At 37.8% G+C, this 12,635-nt stretch overlaps 1 protein-coding gene across 2 annotated transcripts in view; it reads right to left on the bottom strand.

Moving 5' to 3' along the window:
* GSK3B (glycogen synthase kinase 3 beta) overlaps positions 1–12,635 on the bottom strand; it is a 268,959-nt gene that overhangs the window by 189,140 nt on the left and 67,184 nt on the right. The window lies entirely within an intron of this gene.

The following is a 12,635-nucleotide window of genomic DNA, read 5'->3' as shown; positions in this document are numbered from 1 at the left end:
GAAGACATCATGCTACTGAAATTAACAGACATCAATTCTGAAGAATCATAACATTCCCTTCTTTAAAAAAATAAAATAAAATTTTGTCCTTAGAGGCATAATGAAAACAATATGGGCTTTGAAGTCATACAAAGGTTTATATCACAAGTTCAACCTACTTAGTATCTGTAAAATGGAGACAGCTGCTACTTAGGGTTGTGATGATTGAATAGCATAGGTTACATAGGTTTTTTAAATGCATGCCACGTAGTGAGTGCTCAGTAAGTTACAGTTTCTTTGAACTTTGAATTATTAGCAGTGGAAATAGGAAGGAATATATTATTCTGCTCCACTATGCTCTTTTACCACTCACATGTGCCCTATCACAGTACTTACCACAATGTCCTATAATTAAAAGTCTGAACCCCTTACTTCACTAAGAGCTCTTAGAAAAACCAGACATTGGCCGGGCACAGCGGCTCACGCCTGTAATCCCAAACTTTGGGAGGCAGAGGCAGGCAGATCACGAGGTCAGGAGTCTAAGACCAGCCTGGCCAACACGGTGAAACCCCGTCTCTACCAAAGACACAAAAAATTAACTGGGCATGGTGGTGTACGCCTGTAATCCCAGCTACTAGGGAGGCTGAGGCAAGAGAATCAATCACCTGAACCTGGGAGGCGGAGGCTGCAATAAGCCAAGATCATGCCATTGCACTCCAGCCTGGGTGACAGGGTGAGACTCTGTTTCAAATAAATAAATAAATAAGAAAAACTAGACATTATTGGAATCATTCACATTTCCCATGTGCACAAGGTTCAGCACAATGCAAGTGCTCAGCAAAGGTTTGCCACTGAACTTATAAGAATTATTCAAGCAGAATTGTTAGGATTTGCAAGCTGACTACTTCATGTTAAAACTAAGTAGTGCTTTTGCTTATTCCTATGCTTGTCATTGGTCAGATATAAATTCCTGAGGAGAAGGTACATAGAAAAGCCTTTACAAGTAGTAAAACAGAATGGAGGGCTTACTGAAAACATGGTGACAACGAGCAGCCAAAACAAATGACTCAATGTCCCACATGTGTATTTAGGTATGGGTCGGAAATTTCCTCTGTTTCTAACCCTTCTCCAAACAATTTTGGTTTCTTTAGAGCATCAATATGCAGCAACTGACAAAAACTGGACAGGAGACAAATCTGAGATCTTAAGTTCAATTTATGTAAGTATATTCATTGAGAACTGTTTACAGTTTGCAAGCACCACTCACAGTGGGCATGAGAATCACCTGGGAGTTTACTAAAATGAAGACTCTAGAGTATATCCCCCAAAAGGTCAGTATTTCTGAAGTGGGGCTCCAGAAACTGTATTTTTAATAAGCACCTCAAATGCTTCTTAATGCAGGTTCAGCTAGCCGCAACATACCATTTAATTCCTACAAAAAGCCTGTGACATACTCAGAACACTCAATTTAACAAATGAGAAAATTTTGGTGTTCAAAAAGATTTGATAATTTGCTCAAAGTAATCCCTTCAATAACTCACACCCACAGGATTCAGACCTGTCCATTTACTGCAAAACTTGTGCCCTACTACATTACTTTGCTAAGGACCATGTCATAAAGATAAGAGATAGGTATTTAGGCCCTGAAACCAACTTTTTGTGTTCAGCAAAACCTAAAACCCCAAATATCTTACAAAAGGTGCTGAGGGAAATATCTATGAGCCACCCCAATTTCTTCTTTGAAATATCCATACTTCTTCTGAGCCAATTTTAATTGACTCAATTTTTTATCTTCTTGGTTTCACCTCAAAACCAAATTTTACTTTAAACCAAACAATAAACCTAAAATCAGAAACATGCTAATTTCCAACAGTCTGAACTTATATTATTTTACTTATAAGCCATAAACCGGAATCAAGTGTATTTTCCTTTTCTCTAACTTCACTCAACTGGAATAAAATCAAATCAAACCCAAAGTGAATAAATACTTCACTTGGTCTTAAGTCCTCACTTGAAATAATTTCAAGACGTATTTTAGAAACAGGTTTATTTTCCATACACATCTAAAAGGCTTACAGCATGCGCACAAAAATCTTCGGCTTTTAGGAATTTACATTATAATTTTTAACTCTTAAACATGCTTATCCGCTTGATTTATAAGCTGTCCAATTTGGAGGGCAAGGGTGGATACTACGTTTAAATTTTTCTTAAGAAGGAAGGTTACCAGATTATCAAAGAATTAGTACACTATACATGGATGAAAAGAGCAAATGGTAAGTACTTAAACTAAAGAAGTAAACAATTACCTTTAAAAATACAATTACTCACTCACTGATCCCGTCAGCGGTCACATCTAGAAACATCAACCTTGAGCAGCCAGAAGAAAGCCAGAAAACAGAACTCAAAAAGCTGGTATATTTTACTGTAGTCTTTAGTGACAGTAATACCAGATCAGTGCTCTACATATACATTTTAAATCAATTAGGTCTGTTCTTGGCCTACCACACATCCCTTTGATCTTCAATATTGCATTCTGACAACCCAAATGCCCCCATTGTGACAGCTTACCTAACCCTGCCCTCTCCTGAAATATGCAAAGACATCTGCACTCCTTAATCCAAACTGCTTTTTCCATAGCACAGCATACAAATCTACACACATTTTTGATCACTTTAAAGTGGAGGTTATTGAATTAAAAATCGCTGTTGAATTGAAACAGCAGGGAGGGGAGGAGAGAGGATGGGATTTGTTTCCTCCCAGAAGACTACTGCTTACTCTGTCAGTCCTACATACTTCACCAATTACAATTTAACAACTAACAACCAATCCATGAGGGCAACACTTATGGTTATCACACACTAGTGGAGTCCCATTTTATGACTATGCAGATAGCAGTCTGTAAAATATTTGTTCATTTATAAGTGACAAATTTCTATAGGCTTCTACTATACTTTGGAAACTAAAGTCTAAAAGTCACCAAAATAAATACCTCTACTTCCACCTCAGAGATGACCTTGGACCCTGCAATCACCCTCTTAAAAGAGAGAAGTCAATTCAACAGATTGAGAAGATAATGCAGACAAAATTCATATATTTGACAGTCTTCCCTAGAACCAATCATGATCACCAAACCGTCATCACTCATCATCACAAATAAATTTGTGAAGCACTTTACAGTTTAAAAGCACACTTAGACCCATTATCTCATTTGATCTAAGCAACAGTCCTACAAGGGAGGAAAAACCAGTAGGTTTTTCCTACTGGTTTTTAAATCAGGGAGGAGGGGAACTGAGACTCAAAAAATAAGTAAAATTGCTCAAGGTTATATACAGGTGACCCCTGAACAATATGGGTTTGAACTGCGCAGGTCCACTTATACACAGATTAAAAGATTAAAAGTACAGTATCTGCAAGGTGTAAAACCCACATATACAGAGGGCCAACTTTCCACATACAGTGGTTCCATAGGGCCAACTACAGGACTTGAGTATGCAAAGATTTTGATGTGCCCAGTGGTCCTGGAACCAATGCCCCATGTATAACAGCAATGACTGTATAGTATTAAAAACTATAGTTTAGTATAACACCGCAGTTTAGACTGTATAGTATTAAAAACTATACTATAGTCTTATAGTACTCATCCAAATTGCCTCATCCAATTCCTACGTTTAGTATACTTTCCAATACTTACAAAAGTGAAAGTGAGTTGAACAATTTACATTCTAAAATAAATCCATAAAAATAACTCAGTCCAATATAACCATACCTTTTGAGTAAGTCTTTACATCTTCTAATATAAACTGCAAAAAATAACTTTAAATATAAAACTGTGTCATTTTGCTGATATACGAAGCTACCTGAGAGACAAATCATCTAAAACAAGTAAAAAGAGCGCCAGAAATTCCCCTCAGGCAAATCAAATCAGTGAACAGATAGCAAACATTTAAACACTTGAACAGATTTATCACAATACTAAGTAATAATACATAGCCTAACGACAGCTGCTACTTTTGTAGGAATAGAAGGAACATTTCCTGATTTTCTTTTTGCACTGGTTTCTTCTAAATAAGAAACATTTTGGAGACTGAAAAAGGAAGCATGGTTTTTCTAATCAATAAACAAACAAACAAAAAAGAATGTAAAAACCAAATCTCTCTCATCACATAATAGTTGTAGGCATTTGTTGAATTACCTAAAGTACAGTATTTTACTTTCACCTTTCATACATTCAAAAAATATATTTTCTTAATAATAGTTTAATACATCAAAAAACATTCCAAATGTATATCAAGCTATTTAAATATTTTTGGTGAGCTGTTGTACCATGTTATGAAAAAACAATACTGAAACAGTTCATATAAAAATACCAAAGTAGCATTCTACTCCCCATTCCCAGTTCTAAATAGCTTCCAAAGATATTCAAAACCACTTATTGACCAGCATAAGGATTGCTAACCCAACACACTTTATCAACATCTTTGCTCTCCTTCATCAGGAATCATTCACATGTTATACTCTACTCCATTCCCTTAAACTTGCATTATTTGTATGTCAATGAAATCTATCTCAAACAATTTCTTTTTCAAACACACATCCTAGGTTACTCTATCTTCCATTGTTCTTTCATATCTTTCTTATCTAAGGAAACTATTTCTTTTCTAACTTTTTCATTCCACTCAGGACCTAAAATACAACCTTAACCATAGCTGGTAAGCAAAAAGATAGCATTTCTGCTGTATACCAATATCAAAAGAAAGAAATGCCATCAACCTATAAAGTACCTGAAAGGACACAGAAAGGCCTGGCAGACTCCTGCAAGTCTCTACGCCTGACCTCCCTCTGATTACATCCCTTTATCAATCACATACAGGAAAATTTTTCAAAACTAGTTCTTAACAGTGTTTTGGTTTTGTTTAACTACTATTCTTGCCATATTATTTTCTATTATGTGTCACTGTAAGTATATAGATATTTGAACTAACTATGGCTTCATTAGGCTTTTGTAGGATAGCCTGGGAACCTATTTGTATTTACTTATTTACAAAACTTACTATGGAAAAATACTTTCTAAGTTCCAAAATAATTTATGAACTTTTAGAATGCAATCTGTTTATCAGCTAAAGCTTTTCCGTATAACAAAATAGGAGGAGGAGATATGCCTAAAATATTACAATTTTAACTGTTGTGAAGATAGAGTATCTCCAAACAACTTTATAAGAACCTCTTAAAATTAACTATGGAAAATAAAATAGCAGGTAATAACTACGAGTCCTGCCATTAACTCCATTTCTGCAAGGGATACCATACATTTTCAAATACTGATTAAATTCTAGTTTACAACTTCATTAGTAACGATGCTAAGTTTATAGTTAATAAGACAAGGAACATGCCTAAGAGAAAAATATCTAGGCTTACCTCATTTTGTTGCATGTTGCAGAAATTATGTTTTTTTACAAATTGAAGGTTTATAGCAGCCCCATGTTAACCAAGTCTATCAGTGTCACTTTTCCAACAGCATGTGCTCACTTCATGTCTCTGTGTCACATTTTGGTAATTTTTGCAGTACTTCAAACTTTTCATTATTATTATACTCATTATGGTGATCTGTGATTAGTGAAGGCAAACTTAACAGATTAATATTGTGTGTGCTCTGACTGCTCCACCAACCAGCTGTTCCCTCATCTCCCTTCCTCTCCTCAGGGCTCCTTATTTCAGACACAACGATATTGAAATCAGGCCAATTAATAAGCTTATAGTGGCTTCTAAGTGTTCAAGTGAGAGAAGAGTCACCTGTCTCTCACTTTAAATCAAAAGCTAGAAATAATTAAGCTTAATGAGGAAAATATGTCAAATGCCCAGACAGGCTGAAAGCTATGCTTCTTGTGCCAAACCGCCAAGTTGTGAATACAAAGGAAATGTTCTTGAAGGAAATTAAAAGTGCTACTCCAGTGAACAGATGAATGATAAGGAAGTAAAATAGCCTTATTGCTGATACGGAGAAGGTCTGAGTGGTCTGGAGAGACGACCAAACCAACCTCAACATTTCCTTAAGCCAAAGCCTAACCCAGAGCGAGGCCAGAACTCTCTTCAATTCTATGAAGGCCGACAGAAGTGAGGAAGCTGCCAAGTTTGAAGCTAGTAGAGGAAAGATGCCCTCTCCATACCATAAAAGCACAAAGTAAAGCAGTAAGTACTGATTTAGAAGCTGCAGCAAGTTATCTAGAAGATTTAGCTAAGACCATTGATGAAGATGGCTACACTAAACAACTTCTATATGCCATTAAGAATATTCATGATTCATAGGAACAGGAACACGAGTTTGGAAGATGATACCAATCCTCCTGGATGATTTTGAGGAGTTCAAAATTTCAGTGGAGGAAGTCAGTGCAGATGTGGTAGAAATAGCAAGAGAACCAGAATTAGAAACAGAGCCTGAAGATGTGACTGAACTGCTGCAATCTTGTGATCAAACTTGAACAGATGAGGAGTTGCTTCTCATGAATGAGCAAAGATAGTGGTTTCTTGAGATGGAATGTACTCCTGGTGAACACACTGTGACTACTGCAGAAATGAGAACAAAGGATTTAGGATATAATCTCAGCTGATAAAGCAGCAGCAGGGTTTGAGAGGACTGATTCCAATTTTGAAAGTTCTACTAAAATGCTATAATGCCTGGGGTGCTGGCTACTGTAGCCTCAGCTAACCAGGAGGCAGAAGTATGATGATCACTTGAGCCTAAGAGTTTGAGTCCTGCCTGGACAACACAGTGAGACACCCATCTCTTTTAAAAACTAAAACAAATATAATGCTATCAAACAGTATCTCATACTACAGAGAAATCTTTCGTGAAAGGAAGTCAATTAATCCAGCAAACTTCATGGTTGTCTCATTTTAAACAATTGTCACAGACACCCTAACCTTCAGCAACCACCACCCTGATCAGTCAACAGCCATCAACACTAAGCAGCAAAAAGATGACTATTCACTGAAGGCTCAGATTATTAGCATTTTTAAACAATAAAGGATGTTTTAATTAAGGTTGTTTAGACATAATGCTACTGCACTTAATAAACTACAGTATAGTGTAATCATAACTTTTATATGCACTAAGAAACCAAAAAAAAATTGTGCGATGTGCTTTATCATGGTGGTCTGGAACCAAACCCACAATATTGTCAATATATGCATATATTAAATAACATTGTCCCAACTGATCACAGTTACTTATAATCAAATCCATATTGGTATTTATATTTGCCTCATCTTCCTCCCTCTAAAAGCTTGCTTAACATCTCCCAATCCTCTCCCCACAAAAGAAAGAGAGAGAGAGAGGAAAAGAAAGAAATGAAAGAAAGAAAGACCGGCCTTTAGAGAACCTGGCAATGCCGTTCAAATAGGGCATGTCCAAGTCCACCTCCTCAATGAGGAAGAGTACTGTCAGATTAAGTGGGTCAATTCACAAAGCAGTCCACTTAGCATTTCTCCCCCACAAAGTTCTACTAGAAGAGATGCTAACTGGGCTCTATTAAATAAAAGCCACTGGAATAACACAATCCTGTACTCACAGTGGGTCTACCATTGGGACTCGGTTCCTTTACCACTGCCTGAGAAATAAAATAAGACTGATCCTCTTATTGGTGGGTCATGGAAGAACATCTTAGGACATCCAACGCCAAAGCAGTGTGTCTCCCACACTGCTTACTCATTATTTGCAGTGTCAAAAGTAGATAAGGACATTAAAGTAGGAAACAATTTCCCTTGAAACAGAACTTTCATCCTTGGGAAACACGTACATGCCTAACTGCCCTTTTTAAAATGGTCTTCGTCATCTCCTACTGTTAACTACCTGACTTAATGATATACCAGGATAGGACTCGCCCAAGTCTGCTAGCTGTGACTGCTGGTGAATTTCTTTTTTATACCATACCTCTACAACCTGCAGAAGCATTTAACATATACTCATTAAAAAAAAAAAAATCAGTGGAAACTTTAAAAGGTTTGATGTGAATATATGCAGGTAACAAGACCAAGGTTCCACTGAAGACTTTCCTGAGCCGTGTCCCTCCAAGATTATGTCCAACACAGCCCCCAAGTTCCATATACTTTCATGCATCCTAGATGAAATTGTAATAAAAGTTAACTACAAAACAAAAATTTGTAGTCATCCTTTTTTCTCACCAATTTCCATTATAAAAACTGAAACTATATACCCATGTGAAGAGTCCCACAGAATATAAGGTTTTAATACTTAATATGGTAAACACAGTGCTAGCAATAACTTTATAGATCAATAATGTCAACAGAAAGCCATCTGACCTATTTCCCTTAAGGTGTTACTTAAATTTCATGATGCCCCCTAAATTTAATCAAGAAGAAAAATACTATTTTCCTTATCTTAAGACCCTCATACACACACCCTCTCACAAACTTTTGTCCTAGGTATCTCTAGTATCCACTAAAGAGTAAAGCAAACACTAACGGAGAAGAGAACAGTGTACCTGACCATCCAGGTACCATGAAAAGATGAAGAAATGGTGACTCTCAGAGGTCAAGAGCAGCCAATTTCATTAAGATCTCCATCAAAGCAGATGATGCAGCACCTTCCTGAAATAAATTGTGACCCATGTAGGCAATACGCACCATTATTTACAAATGAGCCTGAAAAACTGAACTGCTGAATTGAAATTTAAAACAGAATATATCAGTTTTATTCAACTTTTCAGGTAGGGTAAATATTCCAAATATTCTAACCAACAACATAAATGGACTCCAAAAATTAAGCTAGCACTTAACAGTCTTAGGTTTTAATGGCTCACACCTATAATCCCAGCACTTTGGGAGGCCAAGTGGGAGGACTGCTGTTTGAGCCCAGGAGTTCAAGACCAGCCTGGGCAATATAGCGAGATCCTGTTACTACAAAAACAAAAAAAACTTTTTTTTTTAAATTAGCCAGTCATGGTGGCACACACCAGTGGGAGGCTGAGATGGGAGAAGTGCCTGAGCCCAGGAGGTCAAGGCCACAGTGAGTCATGTATGCTCTCCACTACTGGAGCCACTCCTGCACTCCAGCCTGGGCAACAGAGCAAGACCCTGTCCCAAAAAAAAAAAAAAAAAAAATCCAGATTCATGATATTGCTGGGAGAGTATAATACACATTCTTTATGGTACCTATCCAGTCTACATACATAAAGCCTAATTAACTATTAATTTTCTATTTTTTCAGCTTACATTTTCATTGCTACGTTAATAGTTAACATACGTACACACATCTCTCTTCTCTGAAAATCTCTTTCCCCTCCCACTGGGTAAAGTGCCTGAATATGTTCATCTAAGTATTTATCAAAACAACAACAAACTCCCTACCTCGTGACAGAAGCAGATATTATTTATACAAATAACTGCTCCATTAGATAATAACTGAAGTAAGAGAGACAAAAGAGAATGGTGGGGCACAATTAAGTCCATAATGGAGTATCTAGAATCCCATTAGGGGAGGTCCCTCCAAAAAAGTGGTATTTCAGCTGAAATTCTAAAAAGTGTGAGAGGGTAGCGGGAGGAGGGAAGCAATGGGGTGGGAAGGGATAACATTAATGGCAGAAGGCATGTAAAAAGAAAGATCTTGAAGGAGTTTAACAAATTGAAAATAAGTGGACAGTCACACAAGACTACATATTGTATGATCCTGTTCATATGAAATGTTCAGAATAAGCAAATCTATAGAAAGAAGATAGACTCACTAATCTACCTGGTTGTCTAAGGCAGGCAGTGCATGTCAGGAGATGGGGAGTGACTGCCAATGGATAGTAAGATTCTTTTGGGGGCCAGGCATGGTGGCTGATGTCTGTAATCCCAGTACTTTGGGAGACGGAGGTGGGCGGATCACTTGACACCAGTAGTTTGAGACCAGCCTGGCCATCCCTACTAAAAATACAAAAATTTACCTGGGCATGGTGGCAGGTGCCTGTAATCCCAGCTACTTGGGAGGTTGAGGCATGGGAATTACTTGAACCCAGGAAGCAGAAGTTGCAATAAGCCTGGGTGACAGACCTCTTCTGGAGGGCTGTTTTTTAACCTACAACAGTTCTCAGTTTGTTCTTAGCAGAACAAAACATCAGAGATCTAATAAACTAGAAACAGCAAAGAACAGAAAAAAACATAGTGAAAAATTAATTGCAGGGAAGAAAGGAAATCATAATAGTGAATGCAGAGGGAATCACTTAACAGATTAAAGTAATTCTGGAGAAGATGATAAATGTGAAGAACAAAGATGATCCAACATAAGGATAATTATTGTTCCAAAAGTAGATGCCACACATGAATAGAAAATTTCCTTGAAGCTTTCCTTGAAATTGAGAGCACTATCTGCAGGGCAACAAGGTACAATGTATGCAAGAACTGACTCAGGATGATCAAAGTACTGTGGTTAAACTGAAGGATAAAAAAGAGTCTACCAGGCCTCCAAACAGAAAAAAATTAGTCATCTAAAAGTTAGTCAACCTGAAAGGCAGGCTGGGGAACACATGGTGCAGAGACGCAGAAGATGTTTGTAGAAAAACCAACACACTAAGTTATGAAAAAACAGGCCAAACTTCTAACACTGTTTGGCTTATGACCTTGAGGAAGTCAAGGAATGTCCTTTTTAGGGCTGTTTCCCTATCTGTAAACTGAAAGGACTGAATAAATACGAAATTTAGAGCCCCTTCAGCTCTGAAAGTACGTTGGACGGTAGCCAGATTAAGAGGATAAAAATGTCAAACACTGGGTTTTACACCTTACTTTTCCCCTTCCAGCTCTTATTAAATCATAAGTTGGGAAGAAAGAATTTATTTCAGACATTCCTCCTACCCCCAAATATACCTATCATATTTCATCTCACAAATCAGCAAATATTAAAAAATAAACACTCAAGGTGTTAACAAGGGATACAATAAAACTAGGCGCTCTCAAATATGATTTTTTAAAAGCCTTAAAATTTTCCCCAAATATCAAGCAAGGGATGTTAGGAAAAAATAATCACTGAATAAAGGAGGAAGAGTTACTTGTTAGGGGCAATGAGAAGGCATCTGCTGAAGCAAGAGCAGTGAAACAAAGGATACAGGAGAGAAGTGGGGTAGTTTATAATCTATAGAAGTTGTTCTCAACATATAAGCCAAAGAGAATCTGTAAGGATTTATTACTGCAAGGGGGTCTGCAAATCCACACAAAAATAAACCACTGCTGGAAACAGAGAAATAAGCAATGCTAAAATAAACCACTGCTGGAAACAGAGAAATAAGCAATGCTATACCACCAAATACACACACACACACACACACACACACACACACTAATTTTTTGTTTGCTGGTTGGTTTTTTTGAGACAGAGTCTTACTCTGTTGCCCAGGTTAGAGTGCAGTAGTGCCATCTAGACCCACTGCAACCTCCACCTCCCGGGTTCAAGTGATTCTTATGCCTCAGCCTCTCAAGTAGCTGGGATTACAGACACGCACCACCACATCTGGCTAATTTTTGTATTTTTAGTAGAGATGGGCCTTCACCATGTTAGTCACACTGGTCTCAAACTCCTGACCTCGAGTGATCCACCCACCTCGGCTTCCCAAAGTGCTGGGATTACAGGCGTGAGCCACCGGGCCTGACCCACATTGATTTTTAAATATGAAATCTTGAAGTATAATTTTCCTTAAAAGCAGCGGGACAAAAAATTAGCCAGGCGTGATGGCATGCACCTGTAATCCCAGCTACTCAGGAGGCTGAGGCAGGAGAATCACTTGAACCCAGTGCAGTGAGCTGAGATCGCGCCATTGCAATCCAGTCTGGGCCACAGGGCAAGACTCTATCTCAAAAAAAAAAAAAAAAAAAAAAAAAAAGGCAGCAGGAGCAGCCAGGCACGGTGGCTCACGCCTATGATCCCAGCACTTTGGGAGGCCGAGGCAGGCGGACCACTTGAGGTCAGGAGTTTGAGAACAGTGTGGCCAACATGGTGAAGCCCCGTCTCTACTAAAAATATCAAAAAAGTAGTCAGGTGTGGTGGTGCACACCTGTAATCCCAGCTACTTGGGAGGCTGAGGCAGGAGAATCACTTGAACCCAGGAGGCGGAGGTCGCAGTGAGCCAAGATCACGCCACAGCACTCCAGCCTGGGTGACAGAACGAGACTCCATCTCAGGAAGAAAAAAAAAAAAAAAAAGCAGGAGCAACAAAAATGAAGCCCTATTCTTTGACCCAGTACTTCCCTTTCTAGGAATACAGCAAAAGAAAGTAAAAAGAAAATGGAAGAAAATAATTGATTTACAAAGATATTCATTAAGGCATTATTTACCACATCAATAAATTAGAGCCAATCCAGATGTCCAATAGCAGAGAATCATAAGGTAAACTACGATACACTCACAATGAACAGAATATTATGTACTCATTAAAATTACATTTTCCAAGAATATTTAATGGTTTAGGAAAATATTCATGACACAAGATTACATAAAAAGGCAGAGTATATAGCTACAAATTGCTATATATTGTGATCCCAATTTTGAAAACAAATGCTACACAAACACACCAAAAAGTAAACAGGAGTTTTCTCTAGATAGTGAGAATACAGGCAAATTTTTATTTTCTTTTTTGTATCTCTCTGTAATTTCCAAATTATCTACACTGAGC

Source organism: Mandrillus leucophaeus, unplaced genomic scaffold (assembly GCF_000951045.1).
Source record: "Mandrillus leucophaeus isolate KB7577 unplaced genomic scaffold, Mleu.le_1.0 Scaffold302, whole genome shotgun sequence".
NCBI lineage: Eukaryota > Metazoa > Chordata > Mammalia > Primates > Cercopithecidae > Mandrillus > Mandrillus leucophaeus.
This window is presented reverse-complemented; position numbering and strand designations above follow the sequence as displayed.